Source organism: Mustela lutreola, chromosome 1 (assembly GCF_030435805.1).
Source record: "Mustela lutreola isolate mMusLut2 chromosome 1, mMusLut2.pri, whole genome shotgun sequence".
Taxonomy (NCBI): Eukaryota; Metazoa; Chordata; class Mammalia; order Carnivora; family Mustelidae; genus Mustela; species Mustela lutreola.
The window spans coordinates 67,898,821-67,922,285 of NC_081290.1; the positions used below are offsets into that span (position 1 = coordinate 67,898,821).

Here is a 23,465-nt window from a genome sequence, read left to right on the forward strand (position 1 = left end):
ATTTACTGAATACCAGACCAGCAGCAGCAAATAAAGCACATTCTTTATTCTTGTGGAGCTAATATTCTAGAGCAGAGAGAGATCTCACAGTACAGATATACAAGTTAGGGAAAAGAGGAAGGAGAAAGATGGGGGGAAGGGCAGAAGATGGCAGGAAGAATGGCTAAGCAATCACCAAAGCTCATTTAAGCCCCGCCCCCCCTCACTGTGCCCACTCCCAATTGCCCGGCTCTGTTCATTCTGTGAATCCAACTGAGCAGAGAGCCACAGTAGAGAGGTCTTAATGCTGGGGCAGCAGTGAGGCCTCAGGACAGTCACCAGAACCAAGCCAGAAGAGGGATCAAGCTCTTGAGTCACTCATCTAAGGGCAGAAGAGAGACTTAAATGGAAAACCCAAGTATATAAATAAGATTTGCATGGACAGGGACGCCTGGGTGGCTCAGTTGGTTGGACGACTGCCTTCGGCTCAGGCTGCATCAGGCTCCCAACTCCAGGGGAGTCTGCTTCTCTCTCTGACCTTCTCCTCACTCATGTTCTCTCTCACTGTCTCTCTCTCAAATAAATAAATAAATAAAAATCTTAAAAAAAAAAACAAAAAACAATTTGCATGGACATATGCACCTCTCTCAATGTTCCCTTGTCTTCTAACATGTCGTACTCACCCACCTGGAATGTATTTTGGTCCTGCCTTCACTGGATGACAAGACCTCCAACCAACCTCCTATCAAAGAACTCTATGTGAAGAACAATGAAATCAGAACAGTTTACCATAAAGCAACAGTTGAGGGCACCAGCCACTCCATGACTCCATCATAAGAATTCCCTTATGAAAGAGATTATACAGAATTCAGAATCTAGAATATACAGGAAAAGTTTTGTTTCTCCTGCAGAAATGCATGTAGGACAGTAAGGACTTTAAAACTGACCTGTTTCTTGTTTTGTTTTGGTTGCAAAAAAGCTTATAGCCAGAGGCAGGTCTCTGTATTAGCCTTGGGCCTACCCATCGCTGCTGCTTTTCTCCCTATGGTATCTTCCTTGGTCCCATTACTGGTTTTTACTCTATATATTCTAAATGTAATAGGTCAAATCTTTGAGACCCTCATACACTGCTAGTGGGGATGAAAAATGGCATAGCTGCTGCAGAAAACAGTCCAGATCTTCAAAAAGTTAAACATACGGTTCTCATGACCCAGCAATTACAATCCTAGGTATCTACCCAAGAGAGAATTGAAAACATATATTTGTACAAAAACTTGTACAAGAATTTTCATAGCAGGTGCACCTGGTGGCTCAGTTGGTGAAGCATCTGCCTTCAACTCAGGTCATGATCCTGGGGTCCTGGGATCGAGCCCCGTGTTGGGCTCCCTGCTCAGCAGAGAGCCTACTTCTCCTTCTCCCTCTCCCTTTCCTCCTGACTCATGCTCTAATCTTAATAAATAAAATCTTAATAAATAAATATTATTAAATAATAAATAAAATCTTAAAAAAGAAAAATCTTCACAGCAGCACTACTCATAAAAGCAAAAAACAACCCAAATATCGAACAACTGATAAACTGATAAAAGAAATGTGCTCTGCCCATACACTGTTAATACTTAGCCACAAAAAGGAATGAACTCCTGAATGTGGAGTGAGAGAAGCCAGTCACAAAAGGCCACACATGATAGGATTCTATTTCTATGAAATGTCCAGAACAGGCACATCTGCAGAGAAATAAAAGTACAGGAGCCGGGGGATGAGAGGGAACAGGGAGGGACTGCTAATGAGTATGGACCTTCATAGTAGGATGATGAAAATATTCAAGAATTAGACAGTGGTGGGCGCCTGGGTGGCTCAGTGGGTTAAGCCGCTGCCTTCAGCTCAGGTCATGATCTCAGGGTCCTGGGATGGAGTCCCGCATCGAACTCTCTGCTCAGCCGGGAGCCTGCTTCCCTCTCTCTCTCTCTGCCTGCCTCTCCATCTACTTGTGATCTCTCCCTGTCAAATAAATAAATAAAATCTTAAAAAAAAAAAAAAAAAAAAAAAAAAAGAATTAGACAGCGGTAATGGTTGTGTAACACTGAGAACATACTGAGCAAACAAAAAAGCAAAAAAGCCCTACTGAAATATAAACCTTAAAATGGCTTAAATGCTGAATTTTATGGTATGTGAATTTTTTTTTTTTTAAAGATTTTATTTATTTATTTGACAGAGAGAGATCAGAAGCAGGTAAAGAGGCAGGCAGAGAGAGAGAGAAGGAAGCAGGCTCCCGGCCGAGCAGAGAGCCCGATGCAGGGCTCGATCCCAGGACCCTGGGATCATGACCTGAGCCGAAGGCAGCGGCTTAACCCACTGAGCCACCCAGGCGCCCCTATGGTATGTGAATTTTATCTCAATTTCCTAAATATCAAATTTTTGTTGAATGGGAAAGATTAATTAAACATTAAGTTGTACTGATCACTTACCTGTAAAATATTTTCCTATTTTCCTTCTAAAATATACTTAAAGCATAAGGATAATTCACTGAATAGAGCAGTGGCATCTGCTACAAAAATCCTTAGTGCAGGGGCGCCTGGACAGGACATATCAGGGGGTCACAACCCAAGGGGGAGGGGTGCTCAAAGCAGCAAGTTTCCATGGAAGTCCAGCAGTGAATTCTAAGAGGCAGCCAGACCTACCAGGACTCAGGGGGAGACCCCTACTGAGACTGACCGTGGGGTCCTGACCGATCAGCCTTCAATAAAGGCCCCCACCCACAGACCTTCCATCAGCTTCTGGACCTCCATCTTAACAATGGGCCTTCGCTAAAGAGGGCAATCAGGCACTGGAGAAACATCACCGTGAAAAACAAGAATTTTTTTTTTAATTAATTTTTTTTTTTTTAGAAACAAGAATTTTAAAAAGCAAAAGAAAACTAGGAATGCAGAGGAACACATAATGCTGGGAAGGAGAGAAACCTCAATGTACATTCCCTTGGTAGTTAAATCAGACTCACTCCTTCCCACTTAAGTTCACTCTGTCTACCTCCAGCTACACTGTCGCCTCTAAGGAGGTGAGTGAGACAGCTCAGGAATGAAGTGGTAGAGAGATCTGCACACTCTACTTTTTAATTCAATCCTCTGCTCAGAGGGGAGCCTGCCTGCTTCCCTTCCTCTCTCTCTGCCTACTTGTGATCTCTGTCAAATAAATAAACAAAATCTTTAAAAAATAAGTAAATAAAAATGAATGAATGAATGAATGAATAAAAGGTTATGGGAGAGTGCCTGGGTGGCTAAGTTGGTTAAGCATCTGCCTTCAACTCAGGTCATGATCCCAGGGTTCTGGGATCGAGACTGAGTTGGGCTCTCTGCTCCCCAGGGAGACTGCTTCTCCCTCTCCCACTGCTTGTGTTCACTCTCTCTCTCATTCTGTCAAATAAATAAAATATTTTAAAAACATAAAAATAGGGCGCCTGGGTGGCTCAGTGGGTAAAGCCGCTGCCTTAGGCTCAGGTCGTGATCTCAGGGTCCTGGGATCGAGTCCCGCATCAGGCTCTCTGCTCAGCGGGGAGCCTGCTTCCCTCTCTCTCTCTCTCTCTCTCTGCCTGCCTCTCCATCTACTTGTGATTTCTCTCTGTCAAATAAATAAATAAAATCTTTTAAAAAATAAATAAATAAATAAATAAATAAAATAAAAACATAAAAATAAATATTTTATTTATTTATTGACAGAGAAAGAGAGAGCGCATGAAAGTAGTGGGAGGGTCGGGGGAGAGAGAGAATCTCAAGCAGACTCCACGCCAAGCACCAAGCCTGATTGGGAGCTCGATCCCAGGACCCTGAGATCATGACCTCAGCCAAAATCAAGAGTGAGACACTTAACTGTTTGAGCCACCCAGGCACCACCCCCATTTTTTTTTTAATCTTGATAATAAGGGTGCCCATGTCCCTGCTCAGCGGGGAGTCTGCTTCTCTCTTTGTGCTCTCTCTCAAATGAAGAAAATCTTAAAGACAAAGATTTTTTTAATTATGAAAGAAATAACTCAAAATGTCCTAGAATCAGAAAGTCGAAAAGACCCATCAAGTGTCAACAATAACAAATGCAAAGGAGACCCACCTGGTTTGGGGTGGGGTGGGGATACAACAGGTCACATGTGAAGAATCAGAGACCCAGAAAGCACCAGCTTTCCTAAAAGAGAAAATTCATATGGAAAACCCAAAAATACTGAAGCAATGCATTCAAATTTTTGAGAAAATTATTTCGAATCCAAATTATATACCTATCCAAGCTATCAACTAATATAAGAAATGGTTTTGGCATGCTGTCTCAAAAAATGTTGCCTCCCACACATTCTAAGATAAGCAACAGAAGGTATATCACCAAAACATGAAAGTAAATCACAAAAGACATGACACCCAGGAAATGGGGGGGGGTCCACCTCAGAAGATAAGAATGGCCAGCTGTGGGGCGCCCAGATGGTGCAGTCATTTAAGTATCCAACTCTTGGTTCTAGCTCAGGTCTCAACTCAGGGTCAGGAGATCCAGGCCCGCATCAAACTCTGTGCTCAACACAGAGTCTGCTTGAGTTTCTTTCTCTTTCTTCCTCTGCCCCTCTCTCCTCTCTCTGTCACTAAAATAAGCCAATCTTTAAAAAAAAAAAAAGGAAAAAATAAAAAATAAAAAAGAATGTGCAGCTGTGCCACAGGCCTATGGAGGAGTCCAGTCTGCAGCAGGAAGACAAACAGCTCCAAGGTCACCAAGAGAAAAACATGCAAGTGACAGAGTGTAACTGACCATCACAAAAGGCTTTTTAAACGGTTCATGTAGAAAACCTGGGACTGAATTACCAATAGATGCATAGAAAACTAAGCAAACAATAGCATAAAATAACAAGCAAAAAATAGCATAATTATTTCCACTAGGAAAACAAGTCATATAAGAAAATAAATATTATCACTCACAGTGTATGATTTAGCTGAACAATATAATAGCTGGTAAATATTAATTTAAACCAGAAATTATTATAAAACTGTGGTGGATTAAAGATAGTCAAAAATTCTCTCTCACTCCACCCCAACAAAGAAATGTCTTAGGTTTCCACACTCTTTCATCTGGCCTGGGCCTGTGACTGCTTTTCCTGAGAGAACATGACAAAAGCAATGCCACGCCAGGGCCAGCTGATCCCTTGAAAGGGCTGGCAGGGCTCACCTCCTTCCACCATGCTGTGAGGAAGCCCAAGCAGCTTCATGGCTTCTGGCGAGAACTGAGGCCTGCAGTCAGCCAACAGCCAATACCAGCATGCCAGCCAAATGAATGAAACAGTCCCTACAGCAGAAACAAGATAACTGTGGCATACTATGTCCGGACTGCAAAACCAGTAAATGCTATATTTTCAGAGAATATATTACATAGAGAGGACCAAAATACCACAATGTTGGGAAGAAGCAGGGAAGGTAAAGCAGGAGGACAGGGGAATAAGAAAGTTAAATCCTTATCTCCCAATGATGAACATGACACACAATATATATAAATCAGAAAGTTCTCAGGGCACCTGGGGGCTCAGTGGGTTAAAGCCTCTGCCTTCAGCTCAGGTCATGATCTCAGGATTCTGGAATAGAGCCCCCCATCAGGCTCTCTGCTCAGCAGGGAGCCTGCTTCCTCCTCTCTCTCTGCCTGCCTCTCTGCCTACTTGTGGTATCTGTCAAATAAATAAATAAAATCTTAAAAAAAAAAAAAAAGAAAGTTCTCAAGTCAGCAAAAAAAAAAAAAAAAAAGTCATTTTTCTAAAGTATAGAGAGATATAAGAAATAGTTAAAAGAATAGGGCAGCTGCCTCGTGGAATACGGAAACAGAGTGTTCTTTATGCTTGGCCCCAAGGAGTCACCTTGGGAGTCCTGAAAAGGCAGAATGTAAAGAGCAAATTCCCATTAAAACATATGTTCACTTTTAGGGGCGCCTAGGTGGCTCAGTGGGTTAAACCTCTGCCTTCGGCTCAGGTCATGATCTCAGGGTCCTGGGATCGAGCCCCGCGTCGGGCTCTCTGCTTAGCGGGGAGCCTGCTTCCTCCTCTCTCTCTGCCTACTTGTGATCTGTCAACTAAATAAATAAAATCTTTAAAAAAAAAAAAAAGTTCACTTTTAATGGACCATCAAGACACAGATATCCTCTATCTCAGAAGTTTATCAACCAACAAAAATAATCAGTGGCCCTCTCCAAAGGAAGTAGAGAGGGTAATGATCAATGAGGTCTTCTGTTACTCTTTCTTCAGAACCAGGAGGTCACCTGCAATGACACTGCACTCACCCACGGCAGGGGCCTGACAGTGGGGCACTGGGTGCCACCCTGCTTCAGCCTGTTACTGATATAATCTGCTAATTCACACAGATCCCTAAAGCAGCCAGGAGCATTCTGGTATCTGAGAAATGCACAGGAGCTTAGCCTCCAAAGGTAGGACAAACAAGAATCACTATAATTTTTTTTTCTCAAAGAAGTTATAAGCAGTTGAATTTTAAAAAAAAAATATATATATATACCCTCTTATACAAATTTCAGAACTAAACAGAAAGAACCCAATAAACTGTTAGCATGATGCATAATCCCAACTCATGTTCCACAGATAAAGTATACAATTTCAAATACAGAAGAGAGAAAGACCTAATATTCAGCTTTCATTCTGGGTACTGCTGTTGCCAACAAAACACACTTTTTCCTCCCACCTGAGGAAGACCAGGCTGTCTGAAGTCAGACAGCTCCTCTGTGTTCTCAAGCCAGCTCATGCCTCCACCTCAGACCATTACATGGAAGAATCTGAAGAGATGAGAGTAAAGGGGCCTCATCACCAGACCCCAGACAGTGCTCAGCAACACCCCAGTCACACAGACCAAAACCAGGCACTTTTAAGTCAGCCGCAGGCTCTCCTTATCACCCATGTATCCAAAGTGTGCTGCAGCTCTCTGATCTGGCCACGGGGACAGTAGTCAGTGCCCATATCTCAACAGGCAATAGTCCGTTCAGCTCAAATACACTGGGCACTTATATATGCAACATGATTCTAGGGTTACAGAAGGGAACTAGAGAGTAGTGTCCTGCCTCAAGAAGCTTCCACTCAAGAGGGGAGGCCAGATGGGGTAAAATAAACAAGGTAATGGCTATTGTGGATAAAAACAGTCAGAGGGGATCAAGGGAGCACACATGGAGCAAGTTGAAATGGGGGAGCAATGCGGGCTTCACTGAGAAACTGACATTTGAACAAAGAAGTAAAAAAAAATTTTAAAGATTCCTAATAGGTTTTCCTTTGTTTCTGAGCCCTGAAACTGAAGTAAATATAAATGCTTACAAAAGAATATTTTGTCTAGACAGTGAATAGTATAGCCATCCAGTGTTGTCAGACAAAAACACAGGGGCCATCCCTAACATCTCTCCCCTCACCATCTCCCACATCCCTAAAAACAAGCTTTATCAGTTTTTTTTTAAGATTTTATTTATTTATTCGACTCAGAGAGAGAGAGAGAGAGATCATAAGTAGGCAGAGAGGCAGGCAGAGAGAGAGGGGGAAGCAGGTTCCCTGCTGAGCAGAGAGCCCGATGTGGGGCTCGATCCCAGGACCCTGAGACCATGACCCGAGCCGAGAGCAGAGGCTCAACCCACTGAGCCACCCAAGCTTTATCAGTTTTATTCCAGCCAGAATCCTTCCTACCTAAGCCTACCTACTTCCCTCCACATCCACAGTCTCAGTGTTAGCCCGCCACCACCATCCTTCACCAGACTAACACCACAAACTCCTAACTGGCTTATCAATCAGCAAACTCAGAGGCAGTTCTTCTCAAAGTAGAATGCGTCAGAATCACATGAAAAGCTCATTTGCACAGACTGCTGGACCCCACTCCAGAGCTTATGACTCAGTAGGTCAAGGGCAGGCCTGTAAATCTGCATTTCTAACAAGTTCCCAGGTGATCAATGCTGCCAGTCTGGGAACCAGATGTTGAGACCCACTGGACTAGGCTGTACAGCAGTAACAAGCCCCAAAGCAGTCACTTGTTCTTGGCTCCACTCAAAGGTTTCTTTCTTGTGTACAGCATGTTATCTATCTGCTTCTACAGTTAAAATCAGGAAAAGAAAATGCAACAAAGCATGGGGCACCTGGGTGGCTCAGTATTGGGCCTTTACCTTCGGCTCAGGTCATGATCTCAGGGTCCTGGGATCGAGCCCCGAGTCAGGCTCTCTGCTTGGCGGGGAGCCTGCTTCCCCCTGCCTCTCTGCCTACTTGTGATCTCTCTCTCTCTCTCTCTCTCTCTGTTAAATAAATAAAATCTTTTTTTTTTTTTTTTTTTTTTTTAAAGATTTTATTTATTTATTTGTCAGAGATAGAGCGCGAGCGAAAGCGAGCACAGGCAGACAGAGTGGAAGGCAGAGTCAGAGGGAGAAGCAGGCTCCCCGTGGAGCAAGGAGCCCGATGTGGGACTCGATCCCAGGACGCTGGGACCATGACCTGAGCCGAAGGCAGCTGCTTAACCAACTGAGCCACCCAGGCGTCCCAATAAATAAAATCTTTTAAAAATTTTCTTAAAGAGGGACGCCTGGGTGGCTCAGTTGGTTGGACGACTGCCTTCGGCTCAGGTCATGATCCTGGAGTCCCGGGATCGAGTCCCGCATCGGACTCCCAGCTCCATGGGGAGTCTGCTTCTCTCTCTGACCTTCTCCTCATTCATGCTCTCTCTCACTGTCTCTCTCTCAAGTAAATAAATAAAATCTTTAAAAAAAAAAAAAAAAATTTTCTTAAAGAAAAAGAAAATACAACAAAGCATACATCTCTCAGATCTTCCAGTCGAAGTGAAAGGTCACTTTTCATTGTCCAAAGCAAATTACATAGCCATACCACAATCCAGGGGGCAAAACTGCTCAATCCTAGAAGGCCCCCAAATAAAGGTGACCGGAAAACTCCCAGTGCAGACAAACACTAGTAACCGCAGCGTGGTCTCCTGTACCCTACTCTTCACTCTCCCCTAACCCTCTCATTACCAACTCTACAGAAAACTCTGAGAAAGGCACTTCCCAAAACAAATGGATGCTTATCTCACACACACAGCCCACCTTTCCTTAAAACCCTTCAAGGGCTTCACATCTTAGGGTGAAAATCCTTAATACAGCCCCAAAACATCTGCACCCTCCCCTCTACAGTCTTGTTTGGCACACAGTTCCCTTTACCCTCTGCTCTAGCCAAACTGGTCCCCTTTCTGCTTCTAAAAGACCTAAGGGTCTTTTTTTTTTTTTAAGATTTTATTTATTTATTTGACAGATCACAAGTAGGCAGAGGCAGGCAGAGAGAGAGAGAAAGGGAAGCAGGCTCCCCGCTGAGCAGGATCCCAGGATCCTGGGATCATGACCTGAGCTGAAGGCAGAGGCTTTAACCAACTGAGCCACCCAGGCACCCCTATCCCAGGGTCTTTGCAGAGACTGCTCCCTCCTCCAGAATACTTGTGCCTACCTCTACCAAGTGTACCGAGTCCCCAGTTACATACAATCACCCTGCAGATGCTACTAGATGCATTCAACATTTCCTTCGTGACTTTTTTTTCCCCTTTTTGTTATGGAACATTCCAAATACACATAAAGGTAGACAGAATAAGTACAGTCCCGTGTACCCATCAACCTTGGCCAGTCCTGATCCAGCCACACACTTACTACCCCCTCTTCATAGAATGGTGAAGCAAATCCCAGATGTTGTATCATTTCATAGGTAAGTAGCTGTATGTGTCTCTAAAAGTTACAAATTCTTTTCTTTCTTTCTTTCTTTTTTTTTTTTTTTTAAATAAGCTCTACTACACCCACGTGGGGCTTGGACTCAGGATGCAGAGATCAAGAGTCCCATGCTCCACCGCCCGAGCCAGCAAGGCACCCCTCAAATTCTTTTAACATAACAGAACATTATGGCAGCTAAGAAAAAAAGAAATTCCTTGAGGTGCCTATTGGCTCAGTCGTTAAACATCTGCCTTCGGCTCAGGTCATGATCCCCCGGTCCTGAGACTGAGCCCCACATCAGGCTCCCTGCCCAGGGGGAAGCCTGCTTCTCCCCCTCCCGCTCCCCCTGCTTGTATGCCCTATGTCTCTCTCTCTCTCTGTCAAATAAATAAATAAAGTCTTAAAAAAAAATTCCTTAATGACAAATCTAGTCAGTGTTCCAATTCCTAAGTGTCTCAAATATCAAAGGTGATGTTTAGCCATGTCTCTAACTGACCTGTCTGGGACACAACTAAGCCCTCCACAGTACAATTTTGTTCCCTGTTGAAAAGATCAGGTTACTGGACTTGTAGGTTTCCCAAGTTTTGAGTTCTGCTGATGATGATCCTGTGGTATAGTATAACATGTTCCTTTCCCCTATTACTTCCCATAAATTGGTTGTTGGACATAGAACCTTGATCAGAATGAGGTCCAATTATTTGGCAAGACTATTTCACAGGATTTTCAAAGACATGATCTTTGTCCACTGTCTCCGTGGTTTCATCCCCCTCACCAGTCTGTAAACTCCACGGGATAAAGGACATAGACTCTGGCTCATCACTGGAACCCAGCCGACACTCAGTGAATGAAGAAATGTTAGAAAGAAGTATACCACCATACCGACTAACAAAAACATAATAGCCCACCTTCCTAAACATGTATAGATAGCTTTATGTTAAAATGTCCCGGGAGAGGCAGAACAAGTAAGTTCCCAGAGTACAGAATCAAAGGTCAGGCCTTGCAGGAGTTCTAATCACTTACAGCCTTGTGACTTTGGGTCATTACTTAATATCTTTGGGATTCAGTTCCCTGCTGTGAGGATTCAATAAGAGGTAAAGAATATTCAAGGCTCAAAGCCATACAGAAAAAAGCTTTACCCAGATGGCACCAACTCCAAATCTTTCAGGGGAAGCAAAACAGAAACCTCTTATTTCTAACATATTTGAATTCTTTAAATCTAGGAATTCACATTTTTATGGAACAAAACACTTTAGGAAAACAAGACTCAAAACCTATCTCTGCTTCTTAACAGAGTACTTATGTGCACTATTCAAAGACCAGAAGACAAGTCAAAAGGCCCTCTCCTTGAACAGCTCACAACCCAGAACAGAGGGAGGGGCAAAACTCACATGATGTACTGTCATGACAGGGTCCAACACTCCTAAAAAAACGACAAACTTGGGAGGAAAAAAAACAAACAAACAAACCAAAAACCCCATATCAAGTGCTCTGGGTGCAGGGTGGGCAACACCAGTGGCAATGAAAGGCTGGGCCATGAGAGGAGCACAGCAGCGCCAAAAGGGATAAGCGAGTAACAAGCAACAGCACAAAGACCCATGGGACACAGCCCAGCTCATCACCAGAGCCACAGCAGCCAGACAATGAGATCTCAGTACAGCCACAAAGGAATAACCAACAAAGATACCAGAAAAACACGCAGGGGCCACACACTACACTCAAGAGCTAGAACTTCCTCTATAGAGGGAACAGTAAGGCACCAAGGACACATTATTGACTGATTGGTAAGATCAGAACTTCCATTTGGAAGGAACAGATAGATGAGAAACTAGGCCCACCTTCTCTTTCACTAGTTCACAGGGAGATAAAAATGGTGCCTGATCCACCCAATCTTTCAAATTATGAATACCAAAATCACCTGGGCCAAATCTGATCTGTTCTCTTATTTTGAGCCCTATGCTTACCAGAGCCCACCAATGCCACTTCAGCCCCACTTCTTGCATCTACCCACTCTTTCTACTCCTACCTCCTGTGCCTTGAGGGCCACCATTCTCAAGCACTGGGCCATGAGCTTCCTCTCTGACATGTGTTACCTGCCCACGGCCCTCTGCCTTTCCAAATTCACAGCAAGGCACATGCTCACATCACTCCCCTTCACCCACACGCTTGAGACATATTATATCCCTGACATCAAAGAACTGAGGGTCCATTCACTCAAACAATCACTGATAGTCACTGAGGCACTGTTCCAGGCACTTGGGGGTATGACAGTAATCAAAGCCAGAAGTAAAAGAAGTCCTCACCCTTACAGACATCTCAATGTAGTCAGGTAGATGAAAAAATAAGTAAAACACACAAAATGTCAAAGGATAAGTGCTATGGAGGAAAAGCTAAAGCAGATGGGAAGTGCCAGGTGGCAACAGGGTCTTTTAAATCAGTGGTCAGGGAAAGTGCCTGGGAAGAAGTTTGAGCAAAGACCTAAAAGCAGGCAAGGAGCAAACAATACAGGTGTCCAGGGAAGAACACTCCAGGCAGAAGAAACAGCAAGTGCAGCAGTCTGAGGCCTGAAGCATGGCTATGGTCCTTGAGATGGGCAAGAAGCCAGGGTGCCTGTAGTAGAGTGAGAATGGACAGTGGGCAAAGGTGGGTGAAGCAACCACAAATTGCTCAAGGCATAATTATGAGAGCCTCTCAAAACAAAGACTTGGGTGGTTTTCTAGGAGTGAGGTCCAAGCTGAGAGTTGACTGAGAGGCAGTTAACAGGAAAAGCCAACTGGGCCACATATACCTGGCGGGGGGGAGGGGGAGCGGTGATGTGTTGGGGAAAAGGGGTGGCAAACACTGATCATGCAAACGTCCAAAAGTACAGCAGCAAGTGAAGGACTAAAGTGAGAAATAGCGGGGCGCCTGGGTGGCTCAGTGGGTTAAGCCGCTGCCTTCGGCTCAGGTCATGATCTCAGGGTCCTGGGATCGAGTCCCACGTCGGGCTCTTTGCTCAGCAGGGAGCCTGCTTCCTCCTCTCTCTCTGCCTGCCTCTCTGCCTACTTGTGATCTCTGTCTGTCAAATAAATAAATAAAATCTTTAAAAAAAAAAAAAAAGGGAGAAATAGGAAGTGCAGTTAGAGTTAGAAAACCAGGGGGACATTGGTCTTGAATCCCGAAGTGCAATGGAGATCCCTGAAAAATGGGGCCTCACATGATCACGTGTGCATTTTGGAAAGTCCTGGCAGGATGTAGAGATCTGACTGAGGGTAGTAAAATTGGAGTCAGAAACACACTTTCTAATCTGTTGGCCACCAGCATACAGCAGCAAAAACATACGTAAAAAATTAACTGAAACCTGAAGACACTGCTGATATAAATACATCCTTTAACAGCATAACAGACTTAATTCGTATCATCAACTCTTTCAAAGACAGCTTAAAAATGGAGGTCCCAACTCCTTCCAGTAATAAACATTGTTTCTCTATATACCTGCCAGGGAAGTCTCACTACTGAGGTTTTTGAGCTATAAGCCAGCACTCAGCTTAACCAACACTTTGCAAACTCTATACTTGTCTGTTTTGTTGAAACCATTTAAGTATTACAGAAATAAGATGGTCTGAGAATTATATGTAGCCATTTGCTTTTTGGAAGGCAGACTCAAGGATAAAACTACTTTGTGGTCTGTCTTAATTCTTTTACCTAGCAATCCAAATTTCATCAAATCAATCAGCTCCTTCAAAAGCTATACTGCAACCAAGAGACAAATGCAAAATGCTGACAAGTCCCTGGGGTAACCAATGTTAAGTCTTTTTCTCCCCCAAGAGCTTCGTGTAAACAACCATTCCTGATAAAGAAATTAACAAATCATATAAAGACAGTGTGTGAAGTACCAGCCTAAGCCTTCTTTCACATAGCCTCTAGCTTTTGTATTTCATATACTTTATATTCTTTTTACCTTGCCCAGCAATACAGAAAGATATAGTAAAAACATCGCTGCTTACTTCATTTTGGTGGTTGGGACAGGTCTGTTCTACTACTCATTATACTTACACATTTGCAATGTTTCATCATTAACTTTTTTTTTTTTAATTTTTATTTATTTATTTGACAGAGATCACAGGTAGGCAGAGAGGCAGAGAGAGAGGAAGGGAAGCAGGATCCCTGCTGAGGACCCTGGGATCATGACCTGAGCCGAAGGCAGAGGCTTTAACCTGCTGAGCCACCCAGGCGCCCCCATCATTAACTTTTTATTTAACATTTGAGTTAGCTATGATGAGGAAAGGAAAATGGAACAGCCCTGCTTGGCAAACATGGTCTTAGCTCCCCAATTAAAGCAGGATGATTGAGACGCCTGGGTGGCCTCAGTCAGTTAAGCATCTGCCTTCAACTGGGGTCATGATCCCAGGGTCCTGGGATCGTGTCCTGCATCCGGCTCCTTGCTTGGCAGGGAGCCTGCTTGTCCCTCTGCCTTCCACTCCCCCTGCTTGTGTGCGAGCTCCCTCTGACAAATAAAATCATAATAAAAAATAAAAAATAAAAATAAAGCAGGGTGACCTTAGGCCAGCCCCTTATTTTCCATACTCAGCTTCTTCCAGAGGATCCCTTTCTGCTCCATTAGGACTTACAAAAAGGCAAACAGGCCAGATGCTGACATTAAAACGGGTTGTTTATCGTAAGTCATATGCCCATTTATTCAGCATTTACTGAGTGCCTGTCATGAGAAGGTACCAACAGAGCCTGGGCTACCCAAGGCTAGGGGAGTCTTATCTCCCAATGGTTCACCCAACAAAGAGAAAGGTCACATATGGCCATTAAAAGGCTAGGTACTCTGTACTCCAAAACACAGAGAAGCAGTGCTCCACATCCACCAACAGTCCACGCAAAAGGTTTGAAGTGAGGACAGGGCACCACATATTTGGAGCCCAAAGACACAGTTACTAAAGTCCACCAGAAGAGAAAAGTGAAGCTCAGGAAACTAAGATGCTTACCCAAAACTGCATACACTCTCAGGCAAGCGGGAGCAACAGCAACAACTGCGTACACCAGAAGATGGGAGTGTAAAGCTCGTATTTTCAGTTCCCGCTGGTTAAAGTGTTGACTTAGAAAGGTTATTTGCCCCAATTGAAAAGGGGCAGAGTTGGGCGCCTGGGTGGCTCAGTGGGTTAAGCCGCTGCCTTCGGCTCGGGTCATGATCTCAGGGTCCTGGGATGGAGTCCCGCATGGGGCTCTCTGCTCATCGGGGAGCCTGCTTCCTCCTCTCTCTCTCTGCCTGCCTGTCTACTTGTGGTCTCTGTCAAATAAATAAAATCTTTTTAAAAAAAAAAGATAAAAATAAATTTAAAAAAAAATAAAAATAAAAGGGGCAGAGTGATAAACTTCAGCATCATCTTAGCACATTCTTTTACATGCTCTTGGTGGCAAAAAACCCTATCTCAGACAGCTCACATTTTATTGGCATCCTCCTCTCCCAGCACTCCTCAGGAAGTCTATCCCACCTACTCTTACATGTTTTACACTGAAGCGTCAAGCCATAAAAAAGGAAGTAACTAATTAGTTTACATTCCGCTATAGGAGTAAACTTGTAAAAGCTGGGACTACTTAGGGGAGGAAAGGACATCCGAGTAGGTGGGAGGCCCAACCCACTCTTCCTTCACTACAGTCACAGAGCCTCTCCTTTCTGACATCTAGTTCCTGCAGTTCCGACTTACTCTTCATTGGGCTCCTCACAGTTCAGCAGGTACTCCCTGTTTTAACAGTTCCACATAAATTACTTGCCAAAAAAGTGTAAGCTGCTGCAGTGGGCAACCTGCTCATCTTACTGTTGCACTCTAGTGTTTCCACGAATGGCACGCACACACACGAATACACAGCCCCTCATTCTTCAAAATTCGGTTATAAATTGAACACTCCCTGCTGCAGTCTGGGGCCAGCCTAATTGGGGGGAATGCAGGGGGGTGTGGGGGGCGTATTTTGTACTGAACAGATCAAAGCTCTCACAAACTCACAACCACGCAGTAAGCCCTCACTTCACCAACCACTAGCCCCAAACTGAAGGCTGCTGGGCGTCTGAGAAAATGGAAGAAAAGGAAAGGAAATGACTCAAAGTAATCGTGCTTCAGGCATGAGTTGAGTCCTGCTCACTTCCAGCGGAGAGCTGAGATCTGAACTATGGCCGGCTGTGGGGAGAAGAGCACAGGCCAGGCACAGGAGGAGAGGGCGGTGCGCGCAGGGCTCGCTCCCCGCGCCTTATTGTCTGGAGTCGAGCTTCTCCAGGAGTGTTGCTCTCTTCCCACCTCAATATGGAACTAGGACATTTCAAACATTTGAAGAAAGGAAAGTGAAGGTCCCAGACGCATAAATGGGGCGGCTTCTTACCTAACATCTCCATAACCTTATTTAAAAATACAGAAAACGCAGTAAGGAGCGTGGGTGCTGTGGGTGCGCGGTGGCTCCGGGACAGATTTCAGCTGTTGGGCGATGAAGGCGCCTCGGTGTGTAACTCATTTAAAAGTCGGACCCGGAAAACCCAAGCGTGGGCTGTCAGCGCTGCACAAGTTAGCTAACCGAGCCCCGAGTCCACGCCTTAGGGAGCCGGCCTCTCTCCCCAGGTGCGGCTAGCCCAGCACGCACCCCCCGGGGCTGACGGGCGGCAGAAGGGCGGCCGCGATACTAAGTTTCCACCCGAATGTCAAAGCCGTGGCCACTCCCGTCCTGAGCGTGGAGCGGGAGCTGGCTGACCCCGCGGCGGGCCCACAGCCGTTCCCCCGAAACTCAAGCCCGGCATTCTGGAAATGCCGAGGTTCCCAACCGCCCTTCTCGTGAGTGGGGCCGAGCCGGCCGTGCGGCCGGGAGGACGCGTCTATGCGCGTCCTGAGGCCTCGGGGCTCCGCGGCGGCGCCGGGGGCCGGGGCAGCGCGCGCCCACAGCCCCGGGCGGGGTCCCCACGCCCAGCCCGCGCCTCCACCTGCCAAGGCCCGGCCCGGCTCCCGGGCGCCCGCGCTGACCAACGGCCCGCGTCCCTGAGTGTCACCCGCGGACCCACCGCAGACAAAAAAAAAGCGCCTCAGCGCCGACCCGGCGCGCCCCTCCCACCGCCGGCCACGGCCGGGGCCCGCGCCTCACAAAGGCCGGCCGGGCTCGCTCGGCGCCGCCGCAAACAAAGGCCGCCCGGCCCGCAGGCCGGCACAGGTGCAGCCGCCGGCGGCCGGGCCCAACATGGCCGCGGCCAACCCGACGCCCGGCCCCGTTAGCCGCGGCCGCCCCCGCCCCGCCGGCCTCCCTGGTTCTCCTGCCCCCCCACACACACCCGGCCCCGCGAGCCCTCGGCTCGGCGGCCCCTCAGCGCCTCAGGCCCTCGGGCCCCCCGAATCCCCGGACCCCCGGGCCCCTCAGCCCCTCAGGCCCGCGGCGGCGGTTGGGCCGGCGGCTCCAGTGACCTGTTGTGCGTCGCATCCTCCGGCGGCGGCTCTCCCGGCGCGGCGGCTCCGGCGGCGGCGGGCCGGGGAGGGGGCCGGGGCCGCGGGGGAGGGAGGGCCGAGGGAGGGGAGGGGGCGGCGGCGGCGGCGGGCGCAGCGCGGCCAGGCCGAGGCTCTCCGCGCGCGGCGCCGACCCCGCCCCCGCGCCTCCCGCCCGCCGCCGCCGCCGCCGGGCCGCCGCCGCCTCGCAGAAGCCGCGGGAAAGTGCGCGCAGCTGATTGGCTGCCGCGCTCGCGGGGCTGCGGCCGGGCTTTTCAAATCCGCGCCGGGCGGGGCGCGCGGGCGGGCGGGGCGCAGGACAGGCGGGGACCGGGCGGGGGGTGCGGGGGTGCGACCGGGCGGGCTGGGGGGGCGGTGGCGCGGGGCCGGGGCCGCGGGACCCCGCGAGCCGCCTCAGACCAGCATGAAGCGCGCGTCCCGCTCCCGCTACTCAGCCGGGCGCGTGCCTGGCGGCGGCTAAACCCAAAGCCCGGAGCCGGGAGCCCGAGGCCGGAGCCGGCGGGAGCGAGGTGACGTCACGGCCGCGCGCCCAATCGGCGCCCGCTAGCCGGCCCCGCGCGATCGCGGCCCCAGCCGGGACGCGCGGCGGCTGATCGGGGATGTGGGACCCCGGTGCCGCTCCCTCCCCGCCCCCGGCGTGTCCTGCGCTCGCACGTGCCCTTCGGACAGCAGTTCAGTGGCCAGTGGCGGGTGCGTGCGGCAGCGCGGGGTCATCGCACGAGGGTCGCCAGCCCCGCACCCAGCGGTCACCCACGCCCCTACCTCGAGGACAGTAAGAAGGCGCCCGGGACAGGAAGCGCCGTGGCGCGGGGAAGGCAGAGATCCAGTTCCAACTGCCCCTGCACATGGAAAGCAAGCTGGACGCCCCAGAGGAGCCCCTACACACACACACACACACACGCCTGCGCTCCTGGAACCTGCATAACAGACTTGACTTAGAGGGTCCCGAACAATGAGACCGAGCGTGGAAAACAGGCCGGAGGACAACCGGCCAGCACGATGGTGTTGAAGGCTTCCTGCAGAGTATCTGCAGGGTGTGGATTCAACCATCGCCCTCACCCCCCGGACTCAAGTCTGGTCTGGAGCTAGGTGGAGTGGGGGATCTGTTGTCAGCTAGGAGATGTGACATTCCAGTGAGGCTGCCGTGGGGCAAAGGGGCTGGCTACCAGGAGCCCCTCCAGGAATGCCAGCCTGTAGTCAGAGACCATTTTCCAGAAGATCTCTCTGATTGTGAGGAGGATAGTGGGCTGGTAGGGTGACACAGAGATGGGCCACTCAGATCCCCTAACAGTCTTCCTGCTAAACCTCCAGCTACTACCTTCTATAGGCAGCCTCAGCTGCAAAGAGCCATCTCACCATAGGTCTCCCTTCTCAGGGCAGCCACATCCAGTGACTGAGGGGAGGGAGTTACAAAGGCATGCTCAGTTCCTCTATAGGACTCTGGGAGAAGACACTACAGAGAAGACAGCACTTCAAACTCAGCATCTTGACCCAGCCACGAGCTGCTTCCCACCAGACCGGGAACTGGCACAGGGCAAGCCGGGACAGGGATGAGACCCTCCTCAGTGTCTCAACTGAAAGGAATTATGGAACTGCTCACTTTCAGCAGAGAACACTACATGAGATCCTAATGCGTGCAGTGCCCTAGCAGGGTGCTGGAGATCCTGAGAAACCAGAAGAAACCCTTCCCCCAGAAGTCACTGCCAGAACTCACCAGGAGCTCCTGGAAAGATTGCATTTTGCCATATTATCCCTCTGGCTGAGGGAAGAGGCTCCCAGAAACTTGAAAAACGGCACTTTTTAAATCCTGCAGTACAGGAAAAATACCACCATATCTCCTCTAATTTCACAGATTTGAAATTAAATCTCCTCTTCTGGAAAAAAAAAAAAATGCATTTAGAATAGTGTGATTGGTATGCAAATTTATTCAAAGAATGCAAATGAATGTTTAGATTTTCCTGAAGAAAGTTATTTGGGACTGGCTGGTCTTTTCCCGCCCAGTGCAAGCTTTGCCTGGCTGTCTGATAGAGGTCCTGAGCCCTTTTCAGCAAGTCTGGCCAGTAGGACAGCCCCCCAGCCCTGCACACTCCAGGGGCCTTGCCCTGTGGGGACCGTATTTCCAGTGACTGGGACCCCCACAGGTGCTCACATATGAGGCTCCCAAAAGTGGGCTGCTGTCCCTGTGGCAATGATTTCAGTGCATACAGAGCTTGGAAATTCGTAGAGTCTGGGTAGTTCCCTGGCACTGCAGGCTGAGAAAGCATGTTCTTGAGAAACAGGTCTCGGGCAGGTGGGCGACGGCCCTGAGAGGCAAAGCCCCAAGCCTGGTGGGCTCAGAGGGATACTGGCCACCCAAAGATGGCAGCAGCCAAGACTGAACCTTGCTTGGGTTTCTTTGAGACTCCTGTCATTTCTCTGGATGAAAATTCTGGACTCAAAGGCAGGTGATTACAGATGATGGACAGCTACCCTGCTCTGGCCTTTTGAGGGGTTCAGCTGCCCTCTGTCTCAGCTCCCACAGCAGCACCCCCCTCCCCCAGCTCTCAGGCCAAGGCCAAGCTGGGCAAGGCCTTTAGGACCAGAGGACTCCAGGCCTGGTTGCTGGACCTGGGCCAAGCCCCACAACAACAGAACAAAAGATCAAGATTCATGGGGAGTCCCCTGGTCGCAAGGTCTTGCAGTGGGTCACGTTAACCACCCACTCTGGGCATACAGCTCTGGAAGACACAATATAAGCTCCCCTACTTGTCCCCAGGGCGGCCTTGGCCCAAGCATGCTCTGCCTCCCTGCTCCTCCTTGCCACAAGTACTGCAGCTCATGGCTTGACCTCCCTGTAAGAGCTCCTGCCAAAGGTAAGGCCCAGACCCCTTAGCTGAAGGAGCCCCATCCCCTGCCAGGGCCAGGGTCCCTGAGGGGCCAGGCTCATTGCTGTTTCCATGGGGATGCATGCACTCTGACCCCAGCCTTTCTCCATCCCGGGGCAAATAAAGAGGGCTTCCAAGTGGAAACTGGCAGTCTTAAGCCACCCCTCCTCCCATGCCCCAGGTGGCCCCTGCCTCCAAGGAGGGGAAGGAATAAAGGCCCTTCCCCCAGCCCAGGCAGAGCAGTAGGAGTGGAGGGCCTCCCCCAACCCTCCTTCCCAGAAGCCCCTTACCCAGCTGGCACACTCTGCTTTCCAGACTGGAAACTGGCCTTTTCCAAGGCTTGGCTTTGCCTCATCTCCCAGGCCACTTCGGTCCACAGGGGCAACCACAGGAGCAGGAGCTGCAGCCACTAGGAGCCAGCAGGCAGCACTGCAAGGATCCTTAGGGTCACATGGTCCAAATCTCCATGTAGTGGGAGTCCCTGTCAGGCAGGGAAGATGGGCATGCAGACTGAAACCTGCCTGAGGAGACTCCACCCCAGTTGCCCCCAAAAGCTGCTTCCTGGAGATCTCACCTGAGCTAGCCTACAAGCCCCCCCAACCCCCCAGGAATTCCACTTCCTAAATCCCCTCTAATCCAGCCTCTCTCCAGTAGGAGGCAGCTTTCTCCCCCTCCAGTCCATTCTCTACATCAACCAGAATTTTTCTAAACCACAAAACTGACCATGTCACCCAACTATTTAAAATCATGCTAAGTCTCCCCAAGTGACTCCTCAGCCAGCCTTGTGTTGGACGTCCAGCTCTGCCTCTCCAACCCAGCCCTCCCCCCAGAGCTCCTAGTCTGAAGCTGACTCCCCTCTAGATGGCAACCCTTGGACAGCCACGCACATCCACCCTGTGAAGATATCAAATTGAACTTCGCCCTGTGTCCCCATGCCAGATCTTACCTGCGATAGCACTTTCTCTAGAAGCCTCCTCTGACTCCTCCCAGGCTGGCTGCGTCCTCTTGGAGGGTATGCACAGCCCTGTGTTTATCTCCAGGAGGCACTGCTGCCTGGGGCTGGACAGCCAGTCTTCTAGTCCTGGTCCCCCTTGAACAGGTTCCTTAGGGCCCCACTAAAATACCATAGAACAACACAAAGTTATTGTTTCACAGTTTTGAAGGCTGGAAGCCTGAAGCTGAGGTCTATGTAAGGCCATGCTTCCTCTGAGGCTCTCAGTGAGCATCTTCCCAGGCTCTTCCCAGCTTCTGGTGATAGTGGGCAAGCCTTGGTGTTCCTGGGTTCCTATCAGCAACACTGCACTCCCAGGCTCTGTCTCACATGGTCTCATTTCCTTTATGTCCACCTATTTTGTCTTCTTTTCTTTCTTTCTTTTTTTTTTTTTTAAGATTTTAATTATTTATTTGACAGACAGATATCTCAAGTAGGCAAAGAGGCAGGCAGAGAGAGAGGAGGAAGCAGGCTCCCTGCTGAGCAGAGAGCCCCATGTGGGGCTCCATCCCAGGACCCTAGGATCATGACCTGAGCCAAAGGCAGAGGCTTTAACTCACTGAGTCACCCAGGCGCCCCTCTTTCTTTCTTTTTAAAAAAAAATTTAATTTTTAAGTAATCTCTACACCTGAAGTGGGGCTCAATTTTGAGAGCAAGCGTCGCTTGTTCCACCAACTGAGCCAGCCAGGGGCCCCTATTTTCCCTTCTCCTAAGGACGCCAGTCCTAAGTCCGCTTAAGGACTTCTTAATTTGATTACATCTGCAAAGACCCTGTTTCCAAATAAGGTCGCATTCACAGTTAGGGGAGTTAGGCCTTGAACGTATCTTTTAGTGAACAAAGTACAACCCACATCTCCCTTACTAACTGCACGACCTTGGGCAGGGTGTGAGGCTTCCGTGTGCACAGTGTGGCAGTAGTGCCGTACCCGCTGCAGGAGTGGCTGGGAGTTAGGAATGGCCGCTTCCCTAAGGGCACGTGGTCCCATTTGCCCCGCTGCCCTCCCTCGAGTGATGGTCCCATTTACCCCGCTGCCCTCCCATCGGGTGATGGCCCGGGCAGTCGCCGCGTGGGCGGCGGAACCGGAGCGGCGCGGGTTCAGCGGGGCAGGAAAGCTCGCACGTTCCGGCGGAGGGATAAGGAGGCGTCGCCCGGGCTGCGGAGGTTAGAAACCTGCCCCAGCGGGGTACGCAGAGCTCCCGCCGTCCTGGCCCCGACCCACAAATCCCGCCCGCTCCATTGGCCACGCGCCGCGAGGCCCCGCCCCCGCCCGGCCCCGCCAGTGGCCCGCTACCCGGCTCCTCTTCCTGCCTCTGACCCTCCGCCGCCGGGGTGTCGCCAGCTCAGTGAGTCTCGTGGCTTCCGCCGAGGGAACCGAGGGCAGCGATGAGAAGACGGGCGATCTTCGCCGTGCCGCGCCCACCCCTGCACCGCCCTCCTCCGCGGGGACTGCCCCAGGTGGAGGACCACCAGTCAGGGCGCCCTGGCCAGCGCTGCCCACCCACTCAGGTTTTCGCTGAAGAAACATTGTTTTGTGCTAAAGTTGCGCTTCTTTTTCTAATTATGAAGACTGCAGAAAATTAAAACCCAAAACATATTAGGGTGCCTGGGTGGCTCAATCGATAAGCGTCTGCCTTCCGCTTAGGTCATGATCCCAAGGTCGTGGGATCCAGCCCCATGTCAGGCTCCCTGGCCTGCTTTTCCCTTTCCCACTGCCCCAGCTTGTCTTCCCTCTCTCGCTGTCTTTGCGTGTCAAATAAATAAAATCTTAAACACACACACACACACACACACACACACACACATCCAAAACATCAAAGAGAAGAAAATGAAAGTTCTTTGCAGGCTCTGGGCCTGCCACTAGGTGTAAGAACTGGTAAAATCTTGGGGAACTCTTTGGGGCACTTCTGTTTTGGACTAGTGACCACCTTCCCCAGCCTTAGTTGGGGACTGACTAGAGACAGCAGAAGCAGCTGCTCACAGCCAGCCTAGTGGGCAGCCACACAGACACAGAACCTGGCCTCTCTTTCCCTCACTCCTGCCCCCAGCCAGATGGACTTTTATTTTTTTATTGTAATAAGTTTACTTTTTAAAAGATTTTGTTTATTTATTTGTCAGAGAGAGAGCGCGCGCACAAGCAAGGGGAGCAGCAGGCTGAGGGAGAAGCAGGCTCCCCGCTGAGCAGGGAGCCTGATGCAGGACTCAGTCTCAGGACCCTGGGATCATGACCTGAGCTGAAGGCAGACGCTTCACCGGCTGAGCCACCCAGGCGTCTCTGTAATAAGTTTATATTTACAGAAAAGATGCACAGATAACAGTTGCCCACCTGTTTCCCCTAGTCTCATCAGCTCACATTTCCATGGTAGCTTTGTCAAAACTAAGAAACCAGCATCAGACCATTAACACTAAATTCTAGGCTTGATTCAGAGCTCACCAGTTTTGCCACAAATGTGGAAACA

The 23,465-nt window shown here is 49.3% G+C and overlaps 1 protein-coding gene and 1 long non-coding RNA gene across 8 annotated transcripts in view; both read right to left on the reverse strand.

Moving 5' to 3' along the window:
* NSD2 (nuclear receptor binding SET domain protein 2) overlaps nucleotides 1–17,303 on the reverse strand; it is a 96,114-nt gene extending 78,811 nt beyond the window's left edge. For 2 of the 6 annotated variants that reach the window (XM_059166980.1, XM_059166948.1), the window contains exon 1: nucleotides 17,115–17,303. The gene's annotated coding sequence lies outside the window, so the exon portion shown is untranslated. Of the gene's footprint in view, nucleotides 1–4,074; nucleotides 4,147–14,666; nucleotides 14,964–16,053; nucleotides 16,482–17,114 lie in introns of those variants that run through there. The other 4 variants (XM_059166957.1, XM_059166972.1, XM_059166965.1 and 1 more) reach the window with 4 other exon arrangements.
* A 1,626-nt stretch (nucleotides 17,304–18,929) lies between these two features.
* On the reverse strand, nucleotides 18,930–22,781 carry LOC131827082 (uncharacterized). Of its 2 annotated transcripts, none has more exons than XR_009351881.1 (3): nucleotides 20,964–22,781; nucleotides 20,308–20,498; nucleotides 18,930–19,027 (listed from the first exon to the last, which is right to left on the reverse strand). It is a non-coding gene; the product is annotated as an uncharacterized LOC131827082 (long non-coding RNA). The 2 variants fall into 2 exon arrangements; XR_009351880.1 differs by lacking the exon at nucleotides 18,930–19,027 and having other exon boundaries at nucleotides 19,067–20,498; nucleotides 20,964–21,132; nucleotides 21,935–22,781.
* Between the last annotated feature and the right edge of the window lie 684 nt (nucleotides 22,782–23,465).